Here is a 22282-nt window from a genome sequence, read left to right as displayed (position 1 = left end):
TATTACTTACCTTGGCCTCGAGATCGACAGGCGCTTTACATGGCAAAAGCACATCACCAAAGCAGCAAATAAAGGTTACCCTCTCTTGGCTCAACTGTACCCACTTCTGAAGGCTGAAGGACTATTGGGCTGCAAAGCGCTTCTCTGGCGCAAACTCTTACTTCCAGTTATCCCATATGGCTCGGAAGTATGGTCGATGGCGCCAGACACCACCATCATTCGGCAACAACGGTTGTTGTGTGTGATGTTAAGTGTGTGTGAGACTCTACACAAATGGACCATTAGAAAACTGTAAGTAAAAATTCTTCTAAATTTTAGCCACTAACCTCGAAAAACTAATTGATACCCAACTAAAAAATCGCGTGTTTCTTATGTATTACAGTAAAAGTCAACAAAATGAAGCAGACTCACACACACTGACATCAAAAGAAATGGCTTAACACACACAAAAAACGCAACTGAAAATCGGAATTTCTCGAAACGCGTCGTGCAAATAATAAAATAAAGAAAAATCGTGACTGGTAGCAGAAGATTTACTTATTTATTTATAAACAAACCTATTGTTTCTACAGTCTCAGGTTTTCAAAAACCATTTATAATGGATCAAATCATACTCACGACACTAATTAGGGTGGTTTTGCTATTTTCGGATTATTCAGCCAAAGAATAATGTATAGGTTAAGCCCAAAACTGGGCTGCAATTGAGAAAATGTTTAGAAAAAGTTTGAAATTATGTTTGAAGTTTGTTGGAAGTCCCAAAGTGCCCTTGCTGTCGAACCCTGGAAGAGTGTAGTCTAGGTAATCTGCCCCCCTGTTTCAAGAAGAGCTAGCTTCTCACCCATCTCAGTGTGCGGGACGTCATATTTCCTGAATTACGTATCGCACAGTGATATAATATTGCAAGTATGTTAAGTGGCTTTTGCGTATACACACTGCAAAATGTGTTACGAATAGAGTAAGTACTAAAAAGTAATAAATTAAAATTTCTTGTCTGACGCTGAACTTTTAATGCAAGGGTAGCCAAAATGCAGTAAGCCATTAATTTTTTTCTTTCATTATTTTGTGAGAGTTGCCAATGAGAAAATGTCTCGAGAAAGTTTGAAATTACGTGTAAAGTTTGCTGGAAGTCGCACAGTGTTTTCATCTCAGATACTGGATGAATGTAGTGTAGGTAATTTGAACGTGACTTACACTGCCTCAAGACATGTATACAGTTTATAGTTTTAATACATGACTTTTTTGTTTTAAGACATTAAAGTAAGATTATAGCTCTTAACGAGTGAACTATGACAGCATTGTAAATCTGTAAATGCAGTCAATCATAAGAAAAATATTGAAAACCAAGTTTTTCTTGTCCCTTCTTGTCTTCCTACAACAGGGGTGGGTAATTGGATGGACGGTGATAATATATATCTACAGTCAACGTGTACCTTCAGGAGTTCTGGGAACCCGAATGATGCAAATCACTTTTTGGTCTGTGTGTATTCGGTAATAGCAATTTAAATGCTCTACTATAGTTGCAAAAAACTAAATGCGAGAAAAAAAAACTGCCCGCTTTTACAGCGTAGCACACCATTTTTTTTTACTCGCTGTTTGTTTTAACAGAAAATCTGTGTATTGTAGCCTACGTGTGTCAATATTTATTACAATATTGTGTAAAAATTTCAAGTAAGTCGGTCTAGGAGTTTCCGAGATTAATGCTAGCAGTGTTTTTCCCTTCATATATAATCTCCCTTGTGCCCGTCCAAGTATTTGTTTGTATCGTGTAAAAAAGTAAATCGCTCAACTTTTAAAGATTTTTACTAACAAATTGATCGCGTATGTCCGCCGTAAATCGGTCAAGAGCCTTTGGAGATCTGTGGTAACAACGTTAAACAATGAGTCGTCTTTAAACATTAGTACAGAAAGAGATAGCAGTCTTCTACGACTGTGTGACGTTAATAGCGGACAATAACTCACAACGGCTAATAATGTTAGAATTTTCAAAACATGTGCGGGAGCTCTCGGAACTGAAATTTTACTTCAGTCAGCAGAAAGCCGGGCTGTGCGTCAGACCTGCGAAAAGCTACAACCCCCTTCAAAATGTCCTCTGCAGACAGGGACAAAATGCTTGGTTTCGACGAGAAATTCATTCAGCCACTGAACAATAATCTAGAGCACTCCAATAAAAGTGAAATTTCCCGCAGCGAAAGTTTTCATTTTAAAAATTTTTTATCTGTTTTACATATTTTCTTATTTATTTGGTTGCTCATCTCATACGAGTACGTAGCAGAACCTGCAGGCCCTCTCTTTGAACAGACTGTACACACCACAGTTTGCAGTATGGATATACGCATTTCAGAGAAAAATTAAGAACAGCTAAGCACGGTGTATGAACCGTTACGTTGTGTTTATACCAACGTTAAGTAGACTTATTGCTGCTGTAATAATGTGAAAACATCTCCGCCTCCGTATCTGAGTGGTCAGTGCTATTGAATACCATGCAAAGGACCCGGGTTCTGTTCCCGGTACTGGAAAGCATTTTTCTTTGGTGCGAGGATGCGCTCAGGCTCGTGAGGCCAACCGTGGAGTTACTCGACCGATTAGTAGCGGTTCCAAGGTCATGAAACGATTACAAATGTAAACAGCAAAACATCTGTCGCCGCACAAAGAATCGAAGTAATGAGGAACTCAGGAAAAAAGGTAAAGATTCATGCCTAGAAAGATTTACTTCTGGATTTCCTGCGCTACTTTACCTCGGGAATGTCGCTTCGTAAGGACCAACAATTGTTGGAAAACACTAAGCCATTTGCCTAGACAACGCTTTTCCAGTCAAACGTTCCCAAAGATCGTCACTAACGGCGCCACGGTTATCCGAGAAAAAGTGACCATTCCCGAGTTCTGTTTCAAGTGTCATTCTATGCGTCGTGTAAAACTGTATTATTTTGTACAATACTGTGACTTTCTCTGCCCTATGGTTGCCTAAAATGTTCCTGCAGCCCTTTTGGAAGACTATGCCATTATCTGAACCTAGCTGTAAACTACACGGAAATACAAAGATCGAGACGGGTCGTATCATAAGTGAAGTTTAATAAAATGTGGCCTCTTGCTGTATTTATTCGAATAATTTGGTCCAGACCTTCCAAGATCATATATTACTGTCATGAAGATGATAATGATAAACAGGAATGTGAGGAGGAGGAGGAGATTAGTGTTTAACGTCCCGTCGACAACGAGGTCATTAGAGACGGAGCGCAAGGTCGGGTGAGGAAAGGATGGGGAAGGAAATCGGCCGTGCCCTTTCACAGGAACCATCCCGGCATTTGCCTGAAGCGATTTAGGGAAATCACGGAAAACCTAAATCAGGATGGCCGGAGACGGGATTGAACCGTCGTCCTCCCGAATGCGAGTCCAGTGTGCTAACCACTGCGCCACCTCGCTCGGTAACAGGAATGTGAACAAGCTAATTTGGATATAGAGCTGTACAGGGTGACCAAGAAGTCCATTAACATTTGAAAACGCAGTGATTCAAGGTCTATTGTAGGTACAGACGTAAACCTTAGCACCTATGACTGAGATGACATGAGGTTTTACTGAAAGCAAAAACGAGTGGGAAAAAAACAGGAGAACAGAAGGCGCTGGACAGCTGCACATAAGTGACATATCTAAGAATTATATGCAGGGCGTTCAAAAAAAGTGCCGAATATTTTGAGAGGTGATGGTTCTCATCGAAACAATAAAGTCAAATAAACATGGGCTCGAAATTGCATACTTTCTGAGGTAAGTCAAACAACTTGTGCCGGAAATGCATACTTCCTGCGATAAACACGCGTTTGCAGGAGGTGTTCAAAGTGGCGTCCGTTCATAACAATGCACCCTTCTGCCCTCCGGCGTAAGGAATGACGCATCCTTTGAAGTATATCAGGTCGTTATTGTACCTGCTGGCACGCATTGAAGACGCGACCCTTCAGTGTCCGCATATCGTTGATTGGCGTAGCATAGACCAATTCCTTCAAGTGTCCCAATAACCAAAAGTATGGGGGATTGAGGTTTGGGGAACGAGCAGATCAATCCAGCGGTTCTGAAATGTCTGCGTCGGATGTTCGCGCACATTGTGTGCTGGAGCGCCATCATGCATGAACCGCATTTGTATTCGTTGCTGCAAACGCACAGGCAACACATTAACGAGAAAGTCCAGATAATGCGCCCCAGTTAACCTTTGTGGCAGCACATGTGGTCCTAATTTATCGACAAGTACGCCTGCCCATGTGTGTTGATGCCCTCCTTCCTGAATTTTTTGGGGATATACTACATCTACCCACACATGCTGGTTATGGAAATTCACAACACAATAATTTGCGAACCCTGCCTCGTTGGCAATTTAAATCTTCGATGTGAATAGTGACTCTCAGGCACAGTTCTGCAACAGTCATTGACAGAATCGCCGTCTGCATTGATGATCCTGTGGCCTTAGGGCCTTAACGCGCTATATATGATATGAGTACAGCAATTGTTCATGAAGTGCCCCCACCCCCTCCAGATAAGAGAGTGAGACACGCCTTGTGCTACTGATAACTGTCGGACACTGGCCCCAGGGGCTTCTTCCATAGATGTAGCACACGCTCCTTCATGACAGACGTGCGGATTGTACGGGGACTTCCACTGTCAGTCTTCCGAGGTGCAAAAGTACCTTTGTGCCTTAGAGCTGGAAAAGTCTGTCGAACAACTCATGAGAGGGCACTCTGCTCAGTGGATGTTTTTCAGCGTAGAGGGTGCTGGCTACGTCCAATTGGGAAATCGTAGCAGATTATCATATCCACAACTTAAGTTATCGAGTAGTAGGTTACCATTGATCACGGGTGATGGAAGAGAGAAAATGTAAATTTATTACACAATTTGTACATAATAACACTGCAGTAACAGTAAGCAGGTAAGTGAATCCATGTTTGGAAGGAGATATAGAGATGTCGTGTGACTAGGGCCTCCCGTCGGGCCGGCCGCGGTGGTCTCGCGGTTCTAGGCGCTCAGTCCGGAACCGCGCGACTGCTACGGTCGCAGGTTCGAATCCTGCCTCGGGCATGGATGTGTGTGATGTCCTTAGGTTAGTTAGGTTTAAGTAGTTCTAAGTTCTAGGGGACTGATGGCCACGGATGTTAAGTCCCATAGTGCTCAGAGCCATTTGAACCTCCCGTAGGGTAGACCGTCCGCCGGTGCAAGTCTTTCGATTTCACGCCACTTCGGCGACTTGCGCGTCGATGGAAGGAGACAGAATACCACGATACGTACTCAGTGGTGACAGTAGTGTAGAATAAAGCACACACACGACGAAAACTTAGCCAGCAACATGACTCGAACCACACAACTGACTGCAGCCTACCTAGTGGTAGATGAGTTTTACTACCGCTCAAGGTATTCGACACACTTGTTTCAACACCCTGTATAAAATGAGCTGTGGTGAGACAGGGAATCAGATCCGCCAAAAACCGCGGCGTTTTGACTTTACCAGAAAAGTTACTGTTAGTGAAGTTTTACTATCAGACTCGAGAATCTCTCACTGCAGCTTCCCGACCCAATAGCATAAGAAGAATGATGGAACTGGTATGGTCTTTGAAAAGTGTATCTGCAAAAAAAAAAAAGTAAATAAATAAATAAATAAAAAAATTACGAAGTTAGAACGCACGGGTTGTTTAGACATAGGTCCCATAACGGGTGAGCAGAGCCATGTGCTACTGCTGTTCGGACAGCTCAGAAGGAAATGGAGACTTTAGTGGCTTCATGTCCGCTTGGTGAAGTCAGAGCTCGTGAATTCGCACGTCTCGCCAGCATTCCACTGACTACTGTTCGGAGAACGTTAAGACGTACCATGCAATGTTATCTACACAAAATCTAGCTTCATCGTGAACTGTTAGGCACCGATTTTGTGACGCAGAGAGCATTCGAGGTGTGGGCGATTCAGAAAATGATGGAGGAAGACGATTGGGTGTCTAGCGTGTTGAGAACTGATGAAGCCCATTTGACACTCGGAGCATCTCACCATTCACAGTTGCAGAAATTTGGCTTCCGAAAATCCTGCAACTGTCACGAAACCCTTATTGCATGACGAGAAAGTCACGGAGTGGTGTGGACTTTCCATATAAATCGTGTTCGGAGCCTTTTTCTTCAAGAAAATCCAGGATGCTGCTTTTCAAACTGTCAAGATGACTTGTGCGAGGTACGCCGATATGCTACAGAATGGCATCATCCATAGCCTAGTTGAGAAACACCTGCTACCAAGAGGAAAATATTGTATAACCAACAAAAGAATAACGTTCTATGAGTCGGGGAGGGAGCGTCAAAAGCTTGAACATGGTATGGAAGCTACAAAATCTGAAAAGCTAAATGCAGAGGCTAAACTAGATATAGTTGGGGTCAGTGAAGTGGAGTGGAAAGAAGACATGGATTTCTGGTCAGATGAGTGTAAGGTAATATGAACAGCAGTGGAAAATGGTATAACGGCAATAGAATTCGTTATGAATAAGAAGGTAGGTCAGAGAGTGTGTTACTATGAACAGTTCAGTGATAGGATTGTTCTAATCAGAATCGTCAGCAAATAAACACTGAAATGATAGTTCGATAGTTCAGTTATATATGCCGACGTCGCAAACTGAAGATGAAGAGATGGAGAAAGTATGTGAAGATATTGAAAGGGTAAAGGGATATGAAAATCTAATAGTTATGTGTACTGGAATGCAGTTGTATGGGAAGGGGTAGAACAAAAGGTTACGGCAGAATATGGGCTTGGGACAAGAAATGAGACATGAGAAAGACTAAATGAGCCCTGTAATAAATTTCAGCTAGTAACAGCGAAAAATTTCTACAAGAATCACAAGAAGAAGAGGTATAATTGGAAAAGGCCAGGTGATACCGGAAGATTTCAGTTAGATTACGACACAGACAGACAGAGATTCCGAAATCAGATACGGGATCGTAAGGTGTAACCAGGAGCAGATACAGACTCATATCACATGAGAAAGTAGAGTAGGTTGAACTTCAAGAGATTAGTCAGAAATAATCAATACGCAAAGAAGAGCGATACGGAAATACTAAGGAATGACGATACGCTTGTAGTTCTATAAGGCTATAGACACAGCAGTAAGGAACATCTAAGTAGGCAGTACAGTTGAAGAGAGATGGACACCTCTAAAAAGGGTAACCACAGAAGTTGGAAAGAAAAACATAGGTATAAAGAAGGTAACTACAAAGGAACCATAGGTATTAGAAGAAATAATTCAGCTGACCGATGAAAACAGGAAGTGCAAAAATGTTCAGCGAAATTCAGGAATACAGATATACAAGTCGCTGATCAATGAAAGAATAGGAATGCAGGGAAGCTAGGACGATATGGTTGCATCAAAAATGTGGAGAAATCGAAAAATAAATAGTTGTCGGAAGGACTGATTCAGCACATAGAAAGCCAGGGTAATAACATTAAGGGTGCAATGTTGATTCCTCTGTTACATACTGAGAAGAGAGTGGATTAGACAAGCGGTCTAAGGCGCTGCAGTCATGGACTGTGCGGTCGGTCCCGGCGGAGGTTCGAGTCCTCCCTCGGGTGTGTGTGTGTGTGTGTGTGTGTGTGTGTTTGTCCGTAGGGTGACTTAGATTAAGTAGTGTGTAAGCTTATGGACTGATGACCTTAGCAGTTAACTCCCATAAGATTTCACACACATCTGAACATTTTTTTGAGAAGAGTGTGGATAGGTGCAAAGAGTACATAGAAGTCCTCTATGAGCGGGACGGTTTGTCTGATGTGATGGAAGAAGAAGCAGGACTCGATTTAGAAGAGATAGATCCAGTATTAGAATCAAAAAGGAAGAATGCTTTGGAGGACTTAGAATCAAAAAAGGCAGAAGGGATACATAACATTCCATCAGCATGTCTAAAAACATTGGGGGAAGTGGCAACAAAACGACAATTAACGATGATGTTTAGGATGTATGAGTCGGGCGATGTACCATCTGACTTTCGGAAAAATACCATTCACACAATTCCCAAGACTGCAAGAGCTGAAAAGTGCGAGAATTATCGCACAATCAGCTGTGCGGCTCATAGATCCAAATTTCTGAGAAGAATAACATACAGAAAAATGGAACAGAAAATTCAGGATATGTTAGAGGACGATCAGTTTGGCTTTTAGGAAAGGCAAAGGCACCAGAGAGGCAGTTCTGACGTTGCGGTTTGTAATGGAAGCTAGATTTAAGAGAAATCAAGACACGTTTATAGGTTTTGCCGACCTCGAAAAGGGGTTCGACAGTGTAAAATGGTGCAACATATTAGAAATTCTGAGAAAAATAGCCGTAAGCTGTAGGGAGAAGTGGGTAATGTACAATATGTGCAAGAGCGAAGATAATAAGACTGAACGACCAAGAACGAACTGCTCGGACTGAAAAGGGTGTAAGACGGGGATGTAGTCTTCCTTCCCTATTATTAAATCGGTACATCGAAGAAGCAATGATAGAAATAAAAGAAAGGTTCAGAAGTAGAATTAAAATTCAAGGTGAAAGGATATTAATGACTCGAGTTGCTGATGATATTGCTATCTTGAGTGAAAATGGTCTGCTGAATGGAATGAACAGTCTAAGGAGTACACAGTGTGGTTTGAGAGTAAGTCGAAGAAAGACGAAAGTAATGAGAAGTAGCAGAAATGAGAACAACGAGGAACTATACATCGAAACTGATGTTCGAAAAGTGGACGAAGTTAAGGAATTCTAATATCTGGGCAGCAAAATAATGAATGACGGACGGAGCAAGGAGGACCAAAAAATGGCTCTGAGCACTATGGGACTTAACTTCTGAGGTCATCAGCCCCCAGGAACTTAGAACTACGTAAACCTAACTAACCTAAGGACATCACACATATCCATGCACGAGGCAGAATTCGAACCTGCGACCGTATCGGTCGCGCGGTTCCAGACTGTAGCGCCTAGAACCGCTCGGCCACAAGGAGGACATCAAAATGTGACTAGCAATGTTAAGGATTGAGGAGGTTGTCCGCACAATCGGAGATGAAAGGAATACAGTATGTGGAAAATACTGAGAAGGAGAAGGAACAAGATGAGAGTACATCTGTTCAGACATCAGGGAATGACTTCCAAGGAACTATAGGGAGCTGTAGAGGGCAAAAGCTTCAGAGGAAGATGGAGATTGGAAAACATCCGGCAAATAATTGAGAGCGTAGGTTGTCGGTGGTACTCTGAGATAAAGAGGTTGGCACATCCAGGAATACGTGGCGGGACTCATCAAACATGTCAGAAGACTGATGACGAAAAGGGAAAAAATGGTATAGACTTTTATGCTACGTTTTACGCAGTTTGTTTGGTGAGGTTGGGGTGCTGATCCGCCACTTCTGTTTTTATTGGCTTCCCAGGTCCACAGATCTCTGCCTGTGTGATCATTGGTTGTGGGATTACCTGAGGTCCCAAGTGCACCGCCATCGCCAGACGTTAGTGATGTTAAAAAGCAACTTCCTACACAAGTTTCTGACCATACTTTTTGATATGCTGTACAGTGTTTTTCAAAACTTTGTCCCTCGAATACAGAAAATGTTGATGAATGACGGACAACATGTTGAGCCTTTTTCTTATAAAGAACACCCTCTTTGCTAAAAGTCAAGTGTTATGTTATGACTTATTATGACATGAACTGCCATACGCAGTTTTTTTATTTCAGTAGCAGCCATGTCATTTCAAATACGTGTCAATTTTTACCTCTTTACCTACATTTATTGCTTTAAGTACTGAATTTTGAAATGTTAACGGACTTTTTGGTCACCCTGCATCTTAAAAAATATATGAAAGACGCATTCAGAAGCTGAAATTCTGTTCTTTCGTCGAGTATTCAATGCTATTTTACCTTCAGAAGAACTCATTTACGAGCGACGTGTCTTGACTCCTGCCAGTCTCACGGAGGAGACTTGCGTTCCTCTTCCACCTCGTGCTTCAGCTGACGGCCCGCAGTGGGCTGCGTTCAATCATTAAAAGCCGGGACTTGCCGCAGGGCCGTGAGTCAGCCGGGCTGGACGCCATTTGCTTTGCAAATGGAAAGTTGTCGCCTGCTGAATGGCTATTACACGGCTTACTGCGGCGTCGGCCGCGATCTGGGATTAAAGTGCGTGCGCCCCAGTGGCAGGGAGAACTCTACTGCCGAAGTTCCTAGATTTGCTCGTGAAACCAGTTCAGCGTTAAGGCCACTTTTATTAAAATCGCATTTGTGAAAATTGCAGCACCCTGAAGGAACGAAGCCAAAGCTGGAGGATTTATGCCAGCTAAGAGTCGTTAAGGCTGCAGCGAAGTAGGCAATGTAAAGTTTAGTCTAAAAGGGGAAGAGCTGGGAAAACAACTGAAGGCGCGTAAACGGTCAGTACTTCAAAGGGTAGAGTATCCGTGTTCAGACTTACGAGCTCTCCGAGTGGGGTATTTCCATGAGAGGTGGTCGTGGCTTAAGTTGGGGGGAGGGGGGGAAGGGAGGGAGGAAGAAGGGATGGAGATGGGTGGAGTAGTTTAGGAAGCGGGAGGTATCAAAGGACGGCGGTAGTGCCGGTCGTGAGGAAATGAGAAACACTGCGCGATCAGTTGTGTGGTGTCTGTCAACACGAGAATGTGATACTGTAATTTAGTTTCAAAATGAATACATCAGTTATTAGCCGTAATATGATACTGTAAGTTGCATATAATTGTCGTGACTTAATACTTTTGCTGGGGTAATTAAATATTATTACAAAAGTTTCAATGTTTCATGTTATCTGTATAGATACATGGTCATTCAGCAACTCCTAACGATGCCGTTTTTTGCAGCCCGCAATAACATCTCCCGCTTTCAAAAATCACGCGTGAGATTCTCATATTCTCTCGCCCGCTACGCGGAAATTATAAGTTCTACAGAAAAAAAGTGAAAAGGACCCTTTTATAGGAAATTTATTGTTAGTTAAATTTTGTACTAAGTTCTCGCTAGAGGTCATAGTACGAGGACAGTTCAATAAGTAATGCAACACATTTTTTTTCTGAAACAGGGGTTGTTTTATTCAGCATTGAAATACACCAGGTTATTCCCCAATCTTTTAGCTACACAACACTATTTTTCAACGTAATCTCCATTCAATGCTACGGCCTTACGCCACCTTGAAATGAGGGCCTGTATGCCTGCACGGTACCATTCCATTGGTCGATGTCGGAGCCAACGTCGTACTGCATCAATAACTTCATCTTCCGCGTAGTGCCTCCCACGGATTGCGTCCTTCATTGGGCCAAACATATGGAAATCCGACGGTGCGAGATCGGGGCTGTAGGGTGCATGAGGAAGAACAGTCCACTGAAGTTTTGTGAGCTCCTCTCGGGTGCGAAGACTTGTGTGAGGTCTTGCGTTGTCATGAAGAAGGAGAAGTTCGTTCAGATTTTTGTGCCTACGAACACGCTGAAGTCGTTTCTTCAATTTCTGAAGAGTAGCACAATACACTTCAGAGTTGATCGTTTGACCATGGGGAAGGACATCGAACAGAATAACCCCTTCAGCGTCCCAGAAGACTATAACCATGACTTTACCGGCTGAGGTATGGCTTTAAACTTTTTCTTGGTAGGGGAGTGGGTGTGGCGCCACTCCATGGATTGCCGTTTTGTTTCAGGTTCGAAGTGATGAACCCATGTTTCATCACCTGTAACAATCTTCGACAAGAAATTGTCACCCTCAGCCACATGACGAGCAAGCAATTCTGCACAGATGGTTCTCCTTTGCTCTTTATGGTGTTCGGTTAGACAACGAGGGACCCAGCGGGAACAAACCTTTGAATATCCCAACTGGTGAACAATTGTGACAGCACTACCAACAGAGATGTCAAGTTGAGCACTGAGTTGTTTGATGGTGATCCGTCGATCATCTCGAACGAGTGTGTTCGCACGCTCCGCCATTGCAGGAGTCACAGCTGTGCACGGCCGGCCCGCACGCGGGAGATCAGACATTCTTGCTTGACCTTGCGGCGATGATGACACATGCTTTGCCCAACGACTCACCGTGCTTTTGTCCACTGCCAGATCACCGTAGACATTCTGCAAGCGCCTATGAATATCTGAGATGCCCTGGTTTTCCGCCAAAAGAAACTCGATCACTGCCCGTTGTTTGCAACGCACATCCGTTACAGACGCCATTTTAACAGCTCCGTACAGCGCTGCCACCTGTCGGAAGTCAATGAAACTATACGAGACGAAGCAGGAATGTTTGAAAATATTCTTCAAGAAATTTCCGGTTTTTTCAAGCAAAATTGGCCGAGAAAAAAAATGTGTTGCATTGCTTATTGAACTGCCCTCGTATTCAAGTTATTCAATAAAAAGGTACAGAAGTGACCTAAAATCCACCTCACATTCCCACGTTGAGCCCTCATTGGTCGGGATTTCCAGTACGTTGTCCATGGCACTCCCACCTAGCACTGTAGAAAAATTTGCGACTGCATGAATTGTTTCCCACATTCGACCTTTCTTGGTTTCCACTGACTGGCCCTATTACGCCACCGGCATAGTTGACCACTTAGAAATTGTAAAATTGACGTTTGTGTCAATTTTCCTAACAATTTTTTGTACTTTAACATCCTAAAATAAACAATAGCGTCGTTTTATTCTTCGGGACTTTTGACTACGAAACTACTGTGCTTGTAAGCGTTAAGTTTGCATGGAATTGTCAACATAATCTGTTTTAGCGTAACGTTCACAAAAGTCGTTTTTTCTTTCATTGCCGACACGGACACCTTTAGATTGGTAATGTTAACGAAACAGCTGACTATGCTGGTAGCGTAACAGTCCAATCAATACAGACCAAAAAAAGGTCGAATATCGGGAGTAGTTCGTGTGGTCGGATATTTTTGTACAGTAGAAGGGGTGGGGGGGGGGGGCGAGGAGTGCCACGAACAACATACTAGAAATTCTGACTGGGGAACGATTAGCGTGGTGGTTTCGGTTCGTTTCACGGTCGCTTTTGTATATTTTTTTGAATAACACGAAAAACATGGCCGCCAGCGAAAACGTATCGCAGTACCATATTTAACTATATAAAATATATATATATATATATATATATATTTACTATAGAGTTTTACTGCATAAATTAGTGTCTTAATATTACATTATTAGAGTTACAAAAATGTACAATATTACGTAAAAATTTTCAGTGTTCTGGGATGTACTGTACTATTTGATTCAGACAGACAAGAGGGAAGATTTTACGTATGCAATAAATAAATAAATAAATAAATGCATAATGGGGGGAGGCCTTAGGAGACGGGTGCGGCATGATGATCCAAAAATCGTTCAAATGGCTCCGAGCACTATGGGACTTAACTTCTGAGGTCATCAGTACCTTAGTACTTAGAACTACTTAAACCGAACTAACCTAAGGACATCACACACATCCATGCCCGAGGCAGGATTCGAACCTGCGACCGTAGCGGTTACGCGGTTCCTGACTGTAGCGCCTAGAATCACTCGGCCAGCGGCATGATGACATCACGCGTTTTCCCTGGTCCTCTCATGCAGGTAATCCAACGGTCAGAGATCATATTTGATGCAGAATCGGCATTAGACTGTACTGGCGATAAAGCTTTATGACTCCTCCTGTATGCCAGATAACGGAAGTTTTTGAGACGATCTTGTCGTCAGCCAGGAAGCTTGTGCATTCGAGTAGGTATATCTTTGTTATCTTTGGAACTATGTGATATTACTTAACTCTACTTTTGCCATTCCTGCGCTAAGCTGTTCCTTACGTTCCACATGTACGACACATCCATGTAGAGGGTGTGTGGGGGCGAGTGAATGTATACTTTAATTCCGCTCTAGTATGCTCGTTATGTGCGTACTGTAGTCTCTTTGAATAAGTCCCTGTGGTTAACAAAATTATGATGAGGCAATATACATGCTACACTAGCAGAACTATGTTCCCTTGACACAAGAACAACAGCCTATACAGCTTACGCCAGCAAAGAGTGATTAATATTGCAGCGAGATAGCGAAGTAATGCCCTGTTTTGAGTGAATGGAAAGACCAATGTTTAACGTAAAACGGGAAGAGTAGTCAAACTAACTGAAAAGAAATAATCGATCTGTATGTATTTCAGTACACAATATCAGGATGTGAATCTATATCTACATGATTTCTCTGAAATTAAAACTTGAGTAGGGAGTTCATAGAACTATTTTCAGTCTATTTCTCGACTGTGCCATTCCCGAATTGCACACGTAAGAAATTTACGGGTCAGCCTTTCCCTCTGACCTCCGATTTCTCTTATTTTATTACGACGGTCATTTCTTCCTGTGTAGGTGGGAGTCAACGAAATAATTTGGCGTTCGAAGAGATATTTGGTGATGCACATTTCGTCAAAATATTTCGCCGGAACGAAAAACGCCTTTGCTTGAATGACAGCCACCCCAAGTCGCTTATCATATATAAGTAAATCTCCTGCAACATAGGCGATGATACGAAATGAGCTGTCCTTCTTTGAACTTTTTCGGTGGCCTACTTCTACCCTGTCTGGTAAAGGCCGTTTACTGAGCAGCAACACTCCAGAAGACGACCGACCAGCATAGTACATTTATGGCACCTCGTAATAGTTCTGCTAATTAAATGGAGTAATTGGTTCATCTTCCCCACAGCATTTTGTAGTTGATCATACCAATTTAAGTTGTTCGTTACTGTAATCCTTTCGTGTTTAAATAAATCGACAATATTAAAATTTGTGATGAATCTTGTACCATTAATGTTACCAAATTTTATTAGCATTCATGCGGACGCCATCATACTTTTTATTATTCAGGGTCAATTCCCACTTTTTGTACGATATAGGTGCCTTGCCTGAAACATCTTGCAATTCATTTTGGTCTTGAGAGGACTTGACTAGATAATAAAGGATAGTATAATCTACAAGAAATCTGAACAGGCTATTCAGATTGTCTGGAAACAAATACTTGTTGAGACATGGGCCGCTTTCTTTGTGTCGAGTACGGTCACTGGAGTGCTCCAGGTCGTATTAATTACACATCTATTATTGCTTATGGGTTTAGATCTTATACTGTGATGTTGTTGTCACAGATAGTTGCCCCCTATAAAAGCCATTCGACCCAACAACGTTTCGAGGTTATGCCGGTGAAACTGCGCCGACCAATTGCTGGCTGGGTCGTTTCATTAAAATCAATGTTTACCTCTTCTTATTTCTTAATTTCTGCCGCTTGTAATAGGGTGGGAGTGAGCAAGAGATTAGCATATAGCAAAAATTACTGCAGAAAATCAGAACTTCGCTACCCGAGCTTCCAACCGCAGATTACTGCCATGGATAAGAGATCCAAGACGCCAAGCTGCAGTTTCGCACCTCCCTGTTGTCTAATAATGGGCACTTCTGGCACCTACAGATGTCGGGTCCAGGTGATAACTCTTCACGGTAGACACTCGTACTCGTCTCAGGTCGTAGACTGGAAGGAGAAGTTTAACAATAGGATATTTTCCCTAAAGGTTTCATATTCTCCGACGAGTTGGCACGAGGGAGAAAAGTCTCTCCCGATCCTTGTCTCTTTGTTTCTCTAGTCTTTGGTGGAAACTTTCCACTTCATTTTGTTAGGTGGGGATGACAAGAAGATGGTGTCTCTCTGGCCTATCAGCGAGTCTCCGAAATTTAATATAGAGGGGATATGAATTGAAAATAGCCTCTCGTCTGATTGGTGGACCAGTTGCTGTCTGTACATGGTTGACTAACAAACTAGCTTACGTGTTTCCTTACTCAGAGACGAAGTGGAGCTCAAAAGAAAAGTGAAAGGTGTTACTCGCGGAAGGAAAACAGACGTTTCGTCCAAAAACGCATTCTAGTAGCAGATTCGGAAGGAAGCAGAAGCGGCATTCATCTCTGGTGTTATGACTGTGATGGAAGCTGACCTGATTACGCTGGTGTCAGAAGTCATCTGCAGTTGCTGTAGGAGGAAATCAGTTTCTGATGGGAGATGACGCTGATTTTACACGCGGTTTCGGCAATTCAGAGGGCATGTGCTGCTTTGCGAAGGGAGATACCATATACAGTTAAATATTGTTCCTTCTGAGAGAGCAGTCTGGAGGGAAATTTTTTTTTTCAATTTTACCTTCAGCAAATTTACTAAGTTCTTCCCCTTCGGTTCGTGAATGGTCTACATATCAGTTGTTCATGTGCATGGACTGATTTTGAAAGAACTGTTAAAGCAACTGCCGATTGGGTGGTATTGGCTCCATCTGCATGCATGATTAACACGTTTTTCACCACTAATTTGTAGATCGACGCTGTTCCTTACGGTAGCGCTGGAATGGTATAAGGCTTGTGACTCCGCTTATTGGAAGTGATTCTTTTCCCTCATTTGTTCTTCCTTACAGCCCCCACAAGTGAGGTTTGGATGTGTTGTGCCAGTAATCCCCTGGATCAATGACTGTGTGTTTTCCCTCATTCACGTATCAACTATGTGTAATCTTGTGGAGCTTAACTATTGAACCACGAGAAGTAATAAATAATAAGGATCAACATCTGTAGGTAGTACAGTTCTCTCCCTTATCGGCTAATGATTTCAACGATAGCAACACTTGCAGCTGAAAGTACTTCACTGTCAAAACTCTCCACTCGTACTAAACCTCCAGAAACGTCTCAGTTTAGCCGGTGAGTTAGCAGGTGGTGGTATTAGGGGCGTACAGTATAACTGGCCAGGTTTCAACACGAGTTTCCGATAATTACGCCAGTCCGTCCTTCAGTTGACTGAGAGAGCCGCCGCATAGGAATTCTTCCTACCTATTATCTGGAGATGTTCTCCTAGTTTTATGTCCCCTTGCAGAGCCGTAGCAGCTCCGTCGGATTCTGAAAGTGCAACACTATTATCTATGTTTTACGTAATGAATCGGGAAGAAGTTTTCTACGCAAATAATTTGTACACGAGATGCCATTATGGCGCATATATTTAAGAAACACCGTAAACTGAACTTGTTCACATTGATAATGTGGTGTCACCGCCAGACACCACACTTGCTAGGTGGTAGCTTTAAATAGGCCGCGGTCCATTAGTACATGTCGGACCCGCGTGTCGCCACTGTGTGATCACAGACCGAGCGCCACCACAAGGCAGGTCTCGAGATACGGACTAACACTCGCCCAGTTGTACGGACGACGTAGCTAGCGACTACACTGACGAAGCCTCGCTCCTTTGCCGAGCAGATGGTTAGAATAGCCTTCAGCTAGGTCAATGGCTACGACCTAGCAAGGTGCCATTAGTAACATTGCATGTATCTAAAGAGTCTCACTTGTATCGCCACAATCTCCAGATGTACCAAAAGGATGGATTAAAGTTAAGTATTCCAGAAGCTACGTACTTTTCTTTATAGCATTCATTACGTATCCTGTTTCAGACCTCACGCACCCTGCTTTAACTTAGCGAGTGCCTTTCGGCTTCCTCTCATTGTGTCTAGGCTGTCTTGTCTAGACACAACAGATAATATGCTAACTATTAACGGTACGAGAGCGTGGTCTACAATATATAGATCGGAAGGCATGAAATCGACGAGTACCTACTATGCGCACAGTTTGTAACCTGAGCACACAATCGGTATGGTTCGTACAAGATCATACATCTTCTGTTTTTCCAAAATTATTAATTTATTCATTAATATCTACGTTTCCTAGCATCTTAAAATTAATGAAACATAGTCTAATATCTCAGTGGCAAAAGGCTAACTTTTGTTAGCAAATATTTATTAATTATAGTTACTTGATTCGCCTCAGAATAAATGTAATTTCCTCACATATCTCTTTGCTTACATCACGAGCAATTTCTGCGACGACATCTCATCCCACTGGCTCTGAAAGCTCCCGATGGCCAACCGCCTCTGCTAGTCAACTTGGGAACCTCCCACTTGCTCCGTACTCCATAGTTACTGCAGCACTGATACATTCACTTCACGCATCTGGAATAGCAAAACTGTAAATAAAAGAAAAATGCGCTCTTGTCTGCAAATAAGGGGCACCTTACATCACCAATTTCAGTTCATTTAGTCCTCCGAGTATAATTATATTAGCATTAGAACCAGATGAGTGGTTCTGCGGAGTGTTGATAATGTAAACAATGAAACGGAGTGCTGTTATTTCACGTTGGAAATGCTGTACATCGCGTTAATCTGCAAGCCGTGTGCTGTACGCTTAATATCCTCAGCGCCACATAAAGTTTAAAAAATGTCAACGAGTTGTTCGAGCGAGTTGCAGACACGGCATCATTTGTAAAAATGGCAGCTGATTGCTGTAGCCGTCACATAGTTCGCTGGCTGAATATGGATGTCGAGTGTTGTAAGGAGTAGGAGATGACCCTGAAACGATTTTGCGAAAAGTAAGAGTTGCTCAAGGCATAAACCACACACCTGGATGCTCAGTTGTTATACACGAGACGTTACGAGCTATCGAGAAATTTAAAGTAGCGGCAGATGCCTGCAGAACGATTACATTGCCGCCAACTTACAAATTGAGTAAGAGACGGTAAGAGAAATTAGGACTTACAAGGAGGCATATAGAAAGTCTTTTTACCCTCTTTTTTTGCGAGTAGAACAGGAAAAAGAAGTGCCTAGTAGTGGCAGAAGGTACCCACCTTCGCGCACCACTCGATGGGTTGCGAAGTGTCTATGTAGACATAGATACGTTAATACAATTCCTTATTCTAGTTTCTATGAGAATTATCTCCTGTAAAAATAAGGAACATGTTATTTTTAAACGCCCAGTTTTGGGACTGCAAATTTCGAGAAATCTGTGAACCGTAAATTTATTACTTTCAAAATCTTTTCTTAAAGAATTTACTTTATTTACTAGCTATTCATCAAGAACATTAATACACTATGAGAGCGTGGAAGTAGTTGCCAAGGAGTAATTGATGGAAACAAATTAAATTTCAACCAATGGAAATTTTATTCATAAAAGCCTTTTCAAAAACAGATTTAAAATTTATAAGCAGAAAAGCACCCTCGCAATATCAAGATACAATTTAACCAATGTAAATTATATTTCTAAAAGATTTTTCAAAACAGATTTAAAATTATAAGCAGAAAAGCACCATCGAAATATCAATTAACAATTATTCAGAGGCAGAATAATTTATTTATTTTTTATTTATTTATTTTTGTTACAGTACGAGCCTTCGGGCTGAGAAGCTTTCGCTCCCTTTCAACACGGCCGTAGTCACGACCGCTCACAACGACCTTTGAAAGACTACACTTGTGCAAATCTGCAACACACCAGATTACCTTAAACTAAAAGTTTTAACAACTCACACAAACACATTAACTATGCACCCTGTAAGAGGGATGGAAATGGTACAAACACTCACACTAAGAAATTATTTTCCACTAAAAGTGCAATTTGTTTTTAAAAGGGCTCTTACGGTGGAAGGGTGGCAACTTTATAAAACTGACTAAATAAAACCCATGAAATTCAGACTTACATAAAGTGTACAACATGCTCTGCATTACACATATACCGCCTCGCAAGATGATAGGCAAGATAAAAACATATTTCAGGAATTCGGCCTTTACCTTAATTCTATAAATTCGTTAACACCGAATCCGACAAACATGACAGAGGCAGCTATGGACGTATGGCAGACCGACCGACAGACAGACAGACCGACACTAACTGCCTAACAAATGCGGACGCAGGACAAACGAGCAAGCTGGGGCGAGGGACTGACCAACAACACAAGTAGAATTTAACAATTAACTGAAACAACATACCACTAATCACTCAGCTTCTAATAACAGCGATTTCTGGCGAAGACCTGGCGCAGCACCCCCAACGCTCTCCCGAACCGTACGCTGGCAGCCGCTTCAACAGACGGAGGAAGGCGCGCCGATCTCCCGTCTCACGGCGTCTCAGCTTGCGCTGGCTAGCCCGATGTCGTGGTTTGACTCCCGTTGCTCTCGTGTCGACCGCGAACCCACTACGGCTCGCTATACGCCGCGGTCCACTGGACTCACGTGGCGACCTCACATGCGCCGACGCTCAAGACGGGCAAGTCATCTGGTGTCCCAGTGTGCGACCGACCAACGAACAATCCAATCGCCAATGATCGTTGCCCGAGCAACTCGAGCAGACTACCGGCCTAACGCGCAGACTCAGATGCAGGAACTCAGCCCCGACCGGGCGACCACTAGCTGAGTTCTGTTCCTGGCGGAGTGGCAAGACTCTCATTTTCGGGCTTTAAGGTTTGATCCAAACGAGAGCCATACTAGCACTCCGACGACCGACAGACACTAACTGCCGCACAAATGCAAACGAGAGCCAGACCAGCAACTGGTGCGGCGCGACTGACCTAGCCTCACTCCGACTGACCGACCTACTAGGCTCGCCGACACTGGCAGACTCCCCTTGGCGAGCTTATAGCGCCCCTTAAAATGCACGTGAAGAGGCAACCTTTTCCCTTTTCCACCAGAGGGAGACACCAAAGCGGCGATTGCCACAGCGGCGCCATCGCCAGAAACGGAGGGCGACTGCTTCACACTACGCGCTGCGGAGCGCTTTTCAAAACAGCAAATATTACCGCGGCTCAATCTGTACTCAGATGTAACAAAAATTTTAGAACTCGTTATTAATGGACAAAGGTTCACATAAGTCCCTGTAAAGCAAATGGTTTTTTGTAAATGGCGGAACAGAAAAAAATCAAATAATTTTTTGATATTATTTACCATTTTCGGTTTATTCTTTACAGTGGCCGCGTGTTGAGCCACATAATATTGATAGCCACACATCAGCCGTTGCTTAAACTGGATACAGCAATAAATATAATCTTTGCCGGCTGACGTTTTTGTTTTGTGAATTGTCATTGTTGTTCGTCATGTTCGTGCGCTGGGAGTAATATTTAAATCACAACAGTTGTAAAGCAGTGACATGAAGATGGGCCGAGGTGCATGTTTCGATACAACTTGGATTATCTCAAGATTATACGAAGAATTTCATCACGTCTCGTGGAATTCGTGATTTTTCTGAACCAAATGTAGCTTGAATGTTTTGCAGAAAGAATAACTAGAACAATAAACAACATATCCTGTGATCGTAATTAGTTGTTGTCAGCAAAAGCTTTTATTGTCTGTATCGTTTGTGTATCTAAACTGCGAAAACAGTCACACAGTCCCACTATCAGGTTGCCTATGTAAGTCTTCAAGGGATAGCAAAAATTTAATTTTTCGTACCTGTTTCATGTAAGTATTGTATGTACATTGCAAAAAAGCTTTGAGACGTAGCAGCTATATTCTGAATTCAAAATTAAATTCTCGTTTTGACCACAAGTACTCGTTTTATTTCTTTCATCCTTCGCCATTAGGCATTATGCCATTTTTTTTCCTTAGAAAATAGAGTAATTCCGAAACGCGTAAGGATGAAGGAAGTAAAACAAATATTTGGGGTTGAGAACAGAATTGTACTATAAGTATAATAAGTATAATTTTTGAGCGAACTGAAAAATTTATAACTACTCGTTAAGAGGAACAACCTTGCATTAAAGGTTTAATAAAGTAGGTGACGTATTAAAGGTAGAAACGGTTAGTACGTCTCGAGGTAGAGTAATTCACGGTTCGCAAATTACCAACCATCATCGAGTATTTGAGAATGTGAAGCAGTTAGTGGCTTGCAACAAATTTTATACGTATTTTCAAACCTTATCGAGATACTGTCACGCTGACACCGCCCGCAGCATAATGAACGGAAAAACTTTATCGCTTAGTACATTACGCTGTTCGTGCAGTAAAACTTCGACATCAAATGTGCCTTTTTGATTTATTACTTCTGTACTAATAATTCTATTTACAATACATTTTGCAGACAGTATTTACAAATGTGACTCGATGTCCGTGGAATATAATATCGTAGTACAATAAATAGGTCAGGAGATGCGACGTCATAAACACTGTGATGAGTGATAACTAGCAAGACTATACAGGGTGAGAATCTGAAATTATGATACTAGCTGAAACGTTTGTGGGACAAATCTTGCATGGGACAATGGGGGCCATAATATGACGTTGGTTTTTTGTTGCTAGGTGGGGAGATATGGTCAACTTTGTTTTCTTTAAATGTGATGCTATATTTTGGTACTTATTTTCTGATAGCGGCTATAGAGACGAATCCAATGATGTATAACAGTAAGGTATTTCAACGTCAACGAAGGTAAAAAAGGTGGCATGAACGTCCATTTACAGAAGGTGTTCGAAGTGATGACCATTGGTATCAATGCAGTGCTGCAATCTTTCTATCATGGATTGAG

This window comes from Schistocerca piceifrons, chromosome 4, assembly GCF_021461385.2.
Source record: "Schistocerca piceifrons isolate TAMUIC-IGC-003096 chromosome 4, iqSchPice1.1, whole genome shotgun sequence".
Taxonomy (NCBI): Eukaryota; Metazoa; Arthropoda; class Insecta; order Orthoptera; family Acrididae; genus Schistocerca; species Schistocerca piceifrons.
Note: the sequence above shows the minus strand (reverse complement) of the source record.